The sequence below is a fragment of the Bubalus bubalis genome, chromosome 22 (assembly GCF_019923935.1).
Source record: "Bubalus bubalis isolate 160015118507 breed Murrah chromosome 22, NDDB_SH_1, whole genome shotgun sequence".
Classification (NCBI taxonomy): domain Eukaryota; kingdom Metazoa; phylum Chordata; class Mammalia; order Artiodactyla; family Bovidae; genus Bubalus; species Bubalus bubalis.
The window spans coordinates 8577533-8590750 of NC_059178.1; the positions used below are offsets into that span (position 1 = coordinate 8577533).

The following is a 13218-nucleotide window of genomic DNA, read 5'->3' on the forward strand; positions in this document are numbered from 1 at the left end:
ACCTACAGTATAACACAGGGAACTCTGCTCACTGTTAAGTGGCAGCCTGGATGGGAGGAGAGTTTGGGGGAGAATTCGTGTATAGGTGTGGCTGAGTCCCTTCACTGTTCACCTGAAACTGTTGCAACATTGGTAATTGTCTATGTGCCTGTGTGCTAAGTCCCTTCAGCCAGCTGACTCTTTGCCGCCCTATGAACTGTAGCTGGCCAGGCTCCTCTGTCCATGTGATTCTCCAGGCAAGAATACTGGAGTGGGTTTGCCAGTTCCTTCTCCAAGGGATCTTCCCAACCCAGGGATCAAACCCACATCTCTTAGGTCTTGTGTATGGGCAGGCAGGTTCTGTACCACTCAGTTCAGTTCAGTTTGGTCAGTCGAGTCCCACTCTTTTTGCCACCCCATGGACTGCAGCACGCCAGGCTTCCCTGTCCTTCACCACTCCCGGAGCTTGCTCAAACTCATGTCCATAGAGTCAGTGATGCCATCCAACCATCTCATCATCTGTCGTCCCCATCTCCTCCTGCCTTCCATGTTTCCCAGCATCAGGGTCTTTTCCAGTGAGTCAGCTCTTCCCATCAGGTGGCCATAGTATTGGAGTGTTAGCTTCAGCATCAGTCCTTCCAATGAATATTCAGGATTGATATCCCTTAGGATTGACTGGTTTGATCTCCTTGAAGTCAAAGGACCTCTCAAGAGTCTTCTCCAACACCATGGTTAAAAAACCAATTATTCAGCACTCAGCTTTTATTAAAAAAACTAAGATCATGGCATCTGGTCCCATCACTTCATGGCAGATAGATGGGGAAACAGTGGAAACAGTGACAGACTTTATTTTGGGGGGCTCCAAAATTACTGCAGATGGTGACTGCAGCTATGACATTAAAAGACGCTTGCTCCTTGGAAGAAAAATTATGACCAAAAAAACCTAGACAGCATATTCGAAAGCAGAGACATTACTTTTCCAACAAACGTCCATCTAGTCAAAGCTATGGTTTTTCCAGTAGTCATGTATGGATGTGAGAGTTGGACTATAAAGAAAGCTGAGCACCGAAGAACTGATGCTTCTGAACTGTGGTGTTGGAGAAGACTCTTGAGAGTCCCATGGACTGCAAGGAGATCCAACCAGTCCATCCTAAAGGAGATCAGTCCTGGGTGTTCATTGGAAGGACTGATGCTGAAGCTGAAACTCCAATATTTTGGCCACCTGACTAGAAGAACTGACTCATTTGAAAAGACCTTGATGCTGGGAAAGATTGAAGGCAGGAGGAGACGGGGATGACAGAGGATGAGATGGTTGGATGGCATCACTGACTCGATGGATGTGAGTCTGAGTGAACTCCAGGAGTTGTGATGGACAGGGAGGCCTGGCGTGCTGCAACCTGTGGGGTCACAAAGATTCAGACACAACTGAGCAACTCAACTGACTGAATTGACAGCTTTTTATAGTCCAACTCTCACATCCATACATGACTAGTGGAAAAACCATAGCTTTGACTAGAAAAACCATAGCTTTTGACCACTATCACCATGTTGGAAGCCCTAAATGGCTATACTCGGGTACAAAATAAAATGTTAAAAAAAAATACTGTTAGATTGTATACCTGAATTTTTAATCATATGGAACAGAAATTTAATACATGAGCTTTGGCATCTGGTAAGATCTTAAATGCATCCCTGGTGTCTGAGACAGTAAAGAATCTGCCTACAACACAGGAGACCTGTGTTCAATCCCTGGGTCGGGAAGATCCCCTGGAGAAAGGAATGGTAAACCACTCTAGTATTCTTGCTTGGAGAATCCCATGTACAGAGGAGCCTGGCGGGCTGAAGGCCATGGGGTCGCAAAGAGTGGGATACGACTGAGCAACTAACACACACGCACACAATCTTAAATACAGACCCTCCAACTTGCTAACTGTGACATTAGGCAGGTTAAATAACTGTTCTGAGCCTGCTTCTTCATCATTTAAAAGAAGTCTTGAGTGTATTGAGATTAAACGAATAAGTGAAAACTAATACATGCTTTAGTATTCCAATGAATGTAAAACAGCTGGGTCATGGAACAAAAGAAGGTGCTCAACAAATGTTCATTCTCTGTGCGTTTTGTTGAGATGCCTCGTGTTCCTGTGTGTGTTTCTTCCAGTAGAGAAAATTTCTATGCATGTGTGTGTGTGTGTGCATATGTATGTATATTCACACAATTACTTTGATTTTTTTTCACAGGAGTCTCTCTTATAAATAGGAGGTGAAAACTTTGAGAAACCCATTAAAGGACATGCTGATGCATCTGTAAAGAAGAAGGAATAAAGGGCAGAGCTGGGGCTCAGTGGTTTTAGTATTAAGACCCAGTCTTCCTTTTTGGGGTTTTACTCTTAGACATCTGGACCAGTTTCCTATAAGTCTCCAGGATAGGATCAAATATACCAATTTAAGACTATGCTGCCTTCTTTGTGGTTACCATTTCTTAAGCCTAGATAACGTGCTTTTGAGTCGAGTGGCTCTTGGCCGCTTAGTGCCTCTTTGGCTATCATCAAGGCTGCAGTTATTTGTAGGCAACTAAGGCGCATGGTGCTCAGTAGCTCAGTCGTTTCTGACTCTTTGCGACCCTATTAAAAGGAGCCCACCAGGCTCCTCTGTCCGCAGGATTCTCCAGGCAAGAATTCTGGAGTAGGTTGCCATTTCCTTCTCCAAGGGATCTTCCTGACCCAGGGATCAAACTTGTGTCCTCTATGTCTTCCTGCATTGGCAGGCAGATTCTTTACCACTGAGCCACCTAGGAAGCCTGAACATCTAAGGTATTTTGTTTTAATTTCTCCATGTTGAGAACGATGCAAACCAGAGAAATACTATGCCAGATTAAAATAGTTCCTTTATAAGAGCTCTAGCCTCACTTAACACTCAACAGCTTGACCAACTGTGAACCAGCATTGAAAAACAACACCCATAATCAAGCCCTCTTTGGTTAGTTGAATATATATCCCTCTCAATTGTGAAACTGGAAGAGTGACTTTTAATTTAGTAGAAGAAAAGACAAATGAAACTGAAAAGCCTAGGGGAGCGAGGTGGGCTCACTTTGTGAGTGTACAACCTTTGTAACAACACAGAGCCCCACCCTTAGAAGGGCCCATCACTTGGTTTAATGTTCTGCTGTTGCTGACTTGAAATTCTTAATTTTTGAACAAGGGAGCCCTCATTTCCATGTTGCACTGGACCTCAATTATTTAGCCAGTGCTGGGAACCAAGGAGGGAAGCAGCATAGAAAATGATGCTTATAAAACACTTGTGTGTCAGGTACAAGCCTAACAGCATAATAGCACAAAATTCACTACGCCTTGGAGGGTGGGTAGCATCATTTTCATTTTACCAAAGATGAAACAAGCCAGCAGAGACTAAGATGCTTACTCAAGATTATGCTTCTAGTAATGGTAAATCCACTTTCCAGAGTTTTCCATAGAGAAGAATTCAATGAGAATGTTTCTTCCACCAAAGAAACATTTTCTTCTACCCATTTTTCTTGGTGCTTCCTTGGCCAGTTTGTATTCTTTTTTCCATCCCTTCCCAACTTGCCATCTGCTGGTCAACATTGTACTTTGCATTCTCTAGAATTTCATATAAAATGAAATTCTCCAATTACTTTTATATGGCTGTTTTCACTAAGTGCATAGATATATTTAGTGCTATTCATGTATATGCAAAAGCATGGCATTAAATAAGAATAAGCAAGGCCCTGTTATGTATTAGAGCTGCATTGTTTATAAGCAAATGTCCTTTTATGTACTGACAATCACTGAGAATAAGAGTTGTTTAAAGTGAGAAGTGAAATTGCAACTAAGTAAATTGAAATTGTTTCATATCAATTCAACATCAATAAGAGAAGTTTGAATCATCTGCCTCATTAAAAAGAAAAACCCAAAATAAAATTTACTTAAGCTAATATGTGTTACTTTGTTGTGGGATGAATTAGGGAAAGCTTTTTTTTTAATCAATAAATCCCTTCCCCCAGTTTTAATTCATTGGCTCTAAGATAATTTCCAGAAATAAACATTTTGAGCATGAATCATAACTGTGTATTCGGAGAAGGCAATGGCAACCCACTCCAGTGCTCTTGCCTGGAAAATCCCATGGACAGAGGAGTGTGGTAGGCTGCAGTCCACGGAGTCGCTAGGAGTTGGACACGACTGAGCGACTTCCCTTTCACTTTTCACTTTCATGCATGGAAGAAGGAAATAGCAACCCACTCCAGTGTTCTTGCCTGGAGAACCCCAGGGATGGGGGAGCCTGGTGGGCTACCGTCTCTGGGGTCGCACAGAGTCAGACACGACTGAAGCGACTTAGCAGCAGCTGCAGCATAACTGTATTCAAGCGCCAAATAAAAAAAACAATTGCAAAGCAGAATAAACATTTAATTAAAATTATGTTTGAAACAATATTCACGGGGGAGCATGGGTTTTGCAGAGTGTGGGTAATGGATAAAGAAACTGGGGTCATTCACAAGCTTCTGGAGTCAAGACATTATGAATTTACAGACATTAAAAGTGATGAGCACGTGGACTTCCCTGGTGGTCCAGTGGTTAAGAATCTGTCTGCCAATGCAGGGGACACAGGTTCAACCCCTGGTCCAGGAAGATTCCACGTGCCACAGGGCAATGAGGCCTGAACACCACAGCTACTGAACTCTCAGGCCACAACTACTCAAGCCCACGTGCCTGGAGTTTGTGCTCCACAATAAGAGACACCACCACGCAGAGAAGCTTGTGCACAGCAACTAGAGAGTAAGCAAAGATCCAGCACAGTCCAAAAAAAAGTGACAGGCATGAAAGTCCACATTGGGGAAGCCTGGGAAAATTACCAGCACCTGCTTCTCGCCTCCTAGCCAAACCGGCCACATATGAATCAGAGGAAGAACTCCAGACGACGTTCAAAGGCTTTGCCATGACGCATGTGAGGGCGTTTATGAGTGTCTGTATTTTATGCCCGTGGTGACTAGGTAGGTAGAGTTTAACTATAGGGCCAAAGAAACAATTTAACTTGGCGAGAGCCAAGGGCCTTGGTTTTGTAGTCTTTGACCTAGTGCAGAGCAGTGGCTCTCAACTGGGGACAATGGTTTTGTCCCCTAGAAACTATTTGGCAATATGTTGGAGAAAGTTTTGGTGGTCACATCTGGGAAGTTCCAACTCTGCATTACTAGCATCTAGTGGATAGAGACCAGAGATATGGTTGAATATCCTACAATACACAGGACAGCCCTTTACAATAAAGAATTATCAGCCTCAAGTGTCAGCTGGGCCAGGCTTAGGGAACTCTGGCCTAGAAGTGTTTACATCATCCTACTCCCAACCCCTTCCTCACTTTAAGATCCCTAGTTGTAAACAAATAATGTAGAATTGGTCTTTGGTTATGTGCTTTTAATTATAAATAGGATAGTTTTAGAGAAAGGAAGATATAAGAGAGGGAAACCATATTTAGTTGATTTTCATTGTCGAGATTCTTGTTCAGAGGCTAAAAAACAAATGAATGCATTGGCTAGAAAAGAGATTTAAGAAAAATATTCACACTTTTATGAAGCTTGTGAGTTGCCCCCAGGATGAAAAGTTAATGAGTCAGAAATAATTTACAGGGCTTAGTTCAGTTCAGTTCAGTTGCTCAGTTCTGTCCGTCTCTTTGCGACCCCGTGAATCGCAGCACGCCAGGCCTCCCAAATGGACTGGTTGGATCTCCTTGCAGTCCAAGGGACTCTCAAGAGTCTTCTCCAACACCAAAAAGCATAGAAAGGCTTCAGATGGTTGAAAGCAAACTAGAATTATGGTATGCAGTTGTACAATGTGCCTGTGGACAGTGTTTACTAAATAACATTCATCCAAGGATCTCACACCCTTTGCATAAGTTTTTCAATTGTCATGAAAAAACTGTCTTCTCTCTCTCTTTTTTTTGCACATCACATTACACACCAAGGCTGCAGTTTCAAGCTTTCTCAGTGTTACCTAAAAATATTTGCCGCATACCATGTGATTGTGGCTAAGAGAAGGTGTAAGAGGCTGGAGTTTTTCTAACAGTCAGCTTCTCTTTGCTTTGACCTTTCTTTGTGGTTGTGTAGAAATTCGATGAAAGGCCTGCATAGTCATTTTAATAATGGCATTTTAAAAGTTGCTTGTCAGGGTGTGCTCAATCGACGTTTCCTTGTCATTTTGGATAGAGAGAGGTAGGGACCGGTGTGATCATGTTGCAAGTCCCAGTTTGTAAATAAAGTCTGCAAACCTGGTCATTGAGAACCAGAGCACTACCTGATGCTGTAGAGAGAGTGTAAGCGGATTGACATTGATCAGATACACTGTGTTAAATTTATAGACACCTAACTTCATGACGGGGGAGCCTGGTGGGCTGCCGTCTATGGGGTCGCGCAGAGTCGGACACGACTGAAGCGACTTAGCAGCAGCAGTAGCAGCAACTTCAAGGAAACATTTTTTTAATTGCAAAAGTGATTTGTGATTTTTATGGCAATTTGAAAAATATAGAAAGGAGTTAAGAAGAAAATGGTAGTCATCCATAATAATCCATAATCTGGTGCTCAGAGATGATCAAGCTTTAGTAGTCTTTTCATAAAGCACAACTTAAAAAGAAAGCTTTTGTTTTATTTCACAAATAAATTTCTGTATCTCTTCCTTTACTAAACCACAAAACCATTGCCTTAATAAATGGCATAAAAAAACTTTGTATACTTATTTGTTTTTGATGTTACTTGAATGAAGTGAATGTGTTTTCAATGTCATTTTGTGAAATGTTAATAATTTTGATTTAATAAATAATATTCTCCATTTCCCTGGTTTGAGTGTAACCTGCACTCTTTATAAAGGAAAATAATATTTATATTTATAGGACTTATTTCATAGAGTTGATTCAAAGATTTCATTAAAGTACCTATTAATCCTAAACGTACTGTTCTGATTTTTTAAAAAAAATTTTTTCTCATCCATTGTTCGAGATATTGTAGTAAGACAGGAAGGCGTAAGGTATCATGTGAAAATCCTTCATACTCTCCACTGCACTGACATACCCACTGTCAACAGTTAAACACTGTCACCATATACTGATACACTTCATCAGACTTTCTCTTATAATATTTAATGTAGGGTAGACATAAGTGAGGGCTTCCCTGGTAGCTGCTGGCAAAGAATCTACCTGCAATGCAGGAGACCTGAGTTCAATCCCTGATTGGGAAGATCCTCTGGAGGAGGGCATGGCAATCCACTCCAGTATTCTTGACTGGAGACTCCCCATGGACAGAGGAGCCTGGCAGGGTACAGTCCATGGGGTTGCAAAGAGTCAGACACGACTGCGCGACCAAGCACAGCACAGCACAGACACAAATAATAATCATTTCTAATTCAGCTTAGTGGGACTGTACTATGGAGACTCTTCTGCACCATGTTTTTTTTTTTTTTTTTCCACTTAGTGTCTCTTGAACATTTTTTCTTTGCGTGAAAATATATTGTGTTCTTTTTAACGGATATTCTGTTTTACTAATTCCATACTTATGGACACTTATTTCTGAATTTTCGCTGCAGTGAACATCCTTGTACATACGTCGTTGTGCCCTTCCTCTAGAGTTTGATTCTGCCCTTCCCCAGGACAAATCTAACGTCCTAAAATTCTTTAAGAATGTTATCTTTAACTTTTTTGTCTATTTTTAAATTTATTATTACATTTTAATTTATTTTTTGGCCTCATAGAGTCTTAGTTACGTCCATGGGATCTTCGTTGGGGTATTCAAACTCTTAGTTGTTGCATGTGGGATCTAGTTCCCCAACCAGGGATCAAACCCAGGCCTCCTGCATTGGGAGCACAGAGTTTTAGCCACTGGACATCCAGGGAAGTCCCTACAATTTATTTATTTTTAATTGAAGGATAATTACAATCTTGTGTTGGTTTCTGCCATACGTCAACATAAATCAGTCATCGGTATCCCCCGTGGTACAGGGGGCCTGTTGGTTCTGGAATCCCTCCAGCTCTCTGCATTCATATCGACACAGTGCTGACCACACACAGACATCTCCAGCTCAGCCTACATCAGGGGCCTCGGAGCATCTGCCCTTTACCACCCGTGAGTCCTCGAATGATCTTTTAATAATGTAATATGCAATTTCAGTTTCCTGCTGAGAATCTTTTAAAGGCTTCCCATAACCTTTAGAGTAAAGTTCAAACCCCATTCTCCTCATGGTCCTCAAGACTCCCCTGGGGCAGGGCTTCTCAGCAGTTTATCATTTTTCCTTTCTACTTCTTCTCATGGTAGTTTACCTTTTCTCCTTGTATTTGGGCCACCCCACCCCTCTTTCTGTCCTGGAGATGTATTTTACTGCAGTCGGCAAGCTGGAGATACAGGAGAGCCTTTAAGTCCAAGAGAAGATGGATGTCCCAGCTCTAACACAGTGAGTCAGAGAGAGTCGATTCTCCCCCATTCAGCCTTCAGTTTCTGTTCAGGCTGTCCACAGATTGGATGAAACCCACTCGCACCTGCGTGACTCAGTCTCCCCATTGGAATGTAAATGTCATCCAGACACATCTTCATAGGCACACTCAGTGAAAAGTGAAACTGAAAGTCACTCAGTCGTGTCCGACCCTTTGTGACCCCATGGACTCAGTCCCTGGAATTCTCCAGGCCAGAACACTGGAGTGGGTAGCCTATCTCCAGGGGATCTTCCCAACCCAGGGATTGAACCCAGGTCTTCCTTGTTGCAGGCAGATTCATTACCAGCTGAGCCACAAGGGAAGCCCAAGAATATTGGAGTGGGTAGCCTATCCTTCTTAGGGGATCTTCCCAACCCAGGAATTGAACCAGGGCCTCCTGCATTCCTGGAGGATTCTTTACCAACTGAGCTATCAGGGAAGCCCAGACATACTCAAAATAGTATTTAACCAAATCCCTGGGCACCCTATGGCCCAATCAAGCTGGCACTTGACATGGAATGTCATAGACAGTTTCCTGTCCCCAGACCACTCTATCATTAGAAAGGTTTTTCATGGAAGCCAAATGTCAACACCTTTGACCATTCCAGAATGCACTCTCTTAGGTTGCCTCCCTCAGAAATACTCCATTCTCTCAGGACATACTGAGTATCATTTATAACACTTATGTCAATATGTAATGTTTTCATTTGCTGTTTGCTTGTTTTTTAATGAATCAAGAAGTTTAGTTAGCCAGAGAAAAAATTGATTCCTTAAAAATCAATTCTCATTAAGTTCCTTGTAAAACAGCAAGCTTACAGAAAATTTCATGAACAGAAAATCACTATGCTTTCAGTTCAAGATATGTTGGGTTTTTCCACTTTCTTCTTAAGATGACAGACAGATGGATGTAGCCAAAACTAGGAATGTGTGTACTTGCCCCAAATGTGCAATGTAAATACAGAAGACTCATAACCAGTGCTGGAACAGGGTCAACTTCTAGCCCCGGTGGGTTTTCTGGGTAGAATTGCCACAGCCCCCTGAGTGCCTCCTGAAGTCGTGAGGCCTGTGCCCCTCACACCCCAGCTGGCACTTTTTGTCTGCTGGACTGTGGATCCAGCTGCCCAGGTGGCCCCTGCTTTGTGAGAGAATGCCCTGAGGAGCCCCCGTTAGTGCCACTGAAGACAGGCATGCTGAAGACAGGAGGCAGCAGGGAGCGGAAGAGAACGGCAGGTGCTGTTTACTTATTTTTTAATAGATTTTTAAATTTTTGATTTGTTTTTGGCTCTGCTGGGTCTTCGTTATTGCTCAGGCTTTTCTCTAGTTGGGGCTACTCTCTAGCTGCAGTCTGCAGTTGTGGAGGCTTCTCCTGCCAGACCACGGGCTCTGGAGTACGTAGGCTCCGGTAGTTGCAGCATGCTGGCTTAGTTGCTCCATGGCATGTGGGATCTTCCCGGACCAGGGATTGATCCCGTGTCCCCTGTGTTGGATTATTTAACCACCGAGCCATGAGGGAAACCTTGCTTACTTATTTTTAATCTCTCTCTCCTACTAAGATATATTAGGGTAGAGTGAGTGAAGTTGTTCAGTCGTGCCTGACTCTTTGCGACCCCATGTAACCTACCACGCTCCTCTGTCCATGGGATTTTCCAGGCAAGAGTACTGGAGTGGGTTGCCATTTCCTTCTCCAGAGGATCTTCCCAACCCAGGGATTGAACCTGAGTCCTCCTGCATTATAGGCAAATGTTTTACCATCTGAGCCACCAGGGAAGACCTTCTACTAGGGTAGGGACCTATTAAATAGGTATCTATCCAAAACAAGTGTGCAATAATGAATAGTATTATTTCATCATCAGTTAGATAATTTAGTAACATTAGATATTGAATCCTGTATAGACAAACCTTCCTTGTAGAAGAAGTCTGAATAATATATAGAGATAACCACCCCTACAGGAGATGGAGGTTAATCTCCCCACTCTTGCAGGTGGACTGCACAAGTGACTTGCTTCCAAAGAACAGAAGATGGAAAGGGAGGGACACTAACCTTACAGTGGAGAGGCCTGACGGTTGTTACCTTGACCGAATGATCATGTGAATGTCACACATCCTGAGAGGATGCCTTCAGAAAGGCACAGCAGCACTTCTGTGAAATTCTTGCCCCCAAATGGGTCATCTCAACGTAATGGCAAGAAAGCCTCAGACAAACCCAAACTGAGGCTTGTTTTACAAACAAGATAGAAACAGTAACCAGTTTCTATCAAAAGTAACAAGATCAGAAAAGACAAGATGAAAGAAGTGTCACAGGTTGGAAGAGACTAAAAAACCACGGCAGTTAAATGCCATGTGGCTCCCTGAATTGTATTCCAGAACAGAAAGAGGATATTAATGGGAAAACTGGGGAAATCTAAATAAAATCTCAAATTTATAGAAATATATCCCTGCCGGTTTCTTAGTTTTAACCAAAGTACAGTGGTAGTGTAACATGTCAACAACAGCAGAAACTGGCGAGGGTTATGTGAGAAATCTGTTGATTATCTTTGCAACTTTTCTGTAAACATAAATTTATCCCAAAATAAAAAGTTTAAAAAAATATGTAATCACAAACAGACTCTAAATAAAGCAATGTGTTTTTTTTCAAATCTTAATAATAGAAATAAAAAAACAAAAAACTGAAAACAGGAAGTCCTCCAGACTCACTACACACACACACACACACACACACACGTAACTATGTGAGACAATAAGTATGTTAATTAACTTGATTGTGGTAATCATTTTAAATATATATGTTTATTAAATTATCACATTTTACAACCTAGATATATACAATTTTTATTTGCAGTATAACTCACTAAGGGCTTCCCACAGAACACTAGCAGTAAATAAACTGCCTACCAATGCAGAAGATGTGAGAGACATGGGTTTGATCTCTGGAAGGGGAAGATCCCCTGGAGGAGGGCATGGCGACACACTCCAGTATTCTAACCTGGAGAATCCTGTGGAAAGAGGAGCCTGGGGGGTTACAGTCCATGGGGTCACAAAGGGTCGACCACAACCAAGTGCCTTAGCATGCATACATGCCTACCTTACAAAAGTTGAGGGAAAAAATCTTATATGTTGCTAATGATACTCAAAAGTGCAACAAAAAAATTTCTCTTTTTATTAGTTAACATATACATATATAGATTGATGACTACTGTCCTTTGACTTCTGTTTATAAATTTTTTAAACCTCTTGGGCTCCAAAATCATGGCAGATGGTGATTGCAGCCATGAAATTAAAAGACGCTTACTCCTTGGAAGGAGGGTTATGACCAACCTAGACAGCATATTCAAAAGCAAAGACATTACTTTGCCAACAAAGATCTGTCTAGTCAAGGCTATGGTTTTTCCAGTAGTCATGTATGGATGTGAGAGTTGGACTGTGAAGAAAGCTGAGTGCCGAAGAACTGATGCTTTTGAATTGTGGTGTTGGAGGAGACTCTTGAGAGTCCCTTGGACTGCAAGGAGATCCAACCAGTCCATTCTAAAGGAGATCAGCCCTGGGATTTCTTTGGAAGGAATGATGCTAAAGCTGAAACTCCAGTACTTTGGCCACCTCATGTGAAGAGTTGACTCATTGGAAAAGACTCTGATGCTGGGAGGGATTGGGGGCAGGAGGAGAGGGGGACGACAGAGGATGAGATGGCTGGATGGCATCACTGACTCGATGGATGTGAGTCTGAGTGAACTCTGGGAGTTGGTGATGGACAGGGAGGCCTGGCATGCTGCAATTCATGGGGTCGTAAAGAGTCAGACATGACTGAGCGACTGAACTGACTGAAGGTCTCAACTATTATTTTCCATTTGTTACCATATTTTAAACTCCCTAAAAGAAGTGATCTTTGCAGTTCATGCCCACTTAATGTTTATAATTGAAGGATATTTTTGCATAGACTGGCACCAAACAGTGAATTACTACTGTTAAAATGATCACTGCTTGGAAAAGTTTCTGTATGAGATGATTCTTACTTGACTAAACATTTTACCTCATTTTTCTTTTGAATAAAGCCGGAAAGATTATTTAGAAATCAAGGGTAATGAGTACCCAAAGTCAGAATTGCTGAATCTCCAACTCATTTGAGGTGTTAGAAATGTAGAACCATCAACAAAATCTTCCACCAGTATCTGAAAGGATTCCAACTCTAAAATAGTCACTATCCAAAAGCAAGCACAGTTTGTTACTTCATTATCACTTGGGTAGTTATATTCATTCCAGTAAATAGCATCTATTACTTGCACTTGTGTAATGACAAATTGATAAATAATCCACTGTATAAAATATCCTGGTTTGGAATTTACACAGAATTAGCTAAGACATCATACCTACTTAAGACATTTTTCAAAATGACTTGATTCATTTACTTTACTTTCATGGAGTCACAGATCAAAGTCATAAAAGATAAGAGAAATGAGGAATCGTCCTAGTTTGGGGGAGAGCAAGAAAATGGAACAAATAAATGGAAGGTAGGAGCCTGGATGAGGTTCTGTGACAGAAAAAGCAATGGAGAAAATCTGGTGAAATTTGAATAAGCTTTGTCGTTTAGTGAAGAGTCTTACACCCATGTGTATCTCCTGCTTTTGGTAATTAGGCTATGGGAATGAAAACTGTTAACACAGAGAAACTGGGTGAAGAACAGAGACCATCTTTCTGAAGTATTATTTCAACTTTTTGCAACTTCTGTAAGTCTAAAATTATTTCAAAATAAAAGATTTTTTAAACATTACACTGGAAAACGCCTCAGGA

General features: G+C 41.7%; 1 pseudogene; it reads right to left on the reverse strand.

The window, feature by feature from the left end:
- Positions 1 to 9353: 9353 nt before the first annotated feature.
- LOC112581358 lies at positions 9354 to 9625 on the reverse strand (annotated as a pseudogene).
- Between the last annotated feature and the right edge of the window lie 3593 nt (positions 9626 to 13218).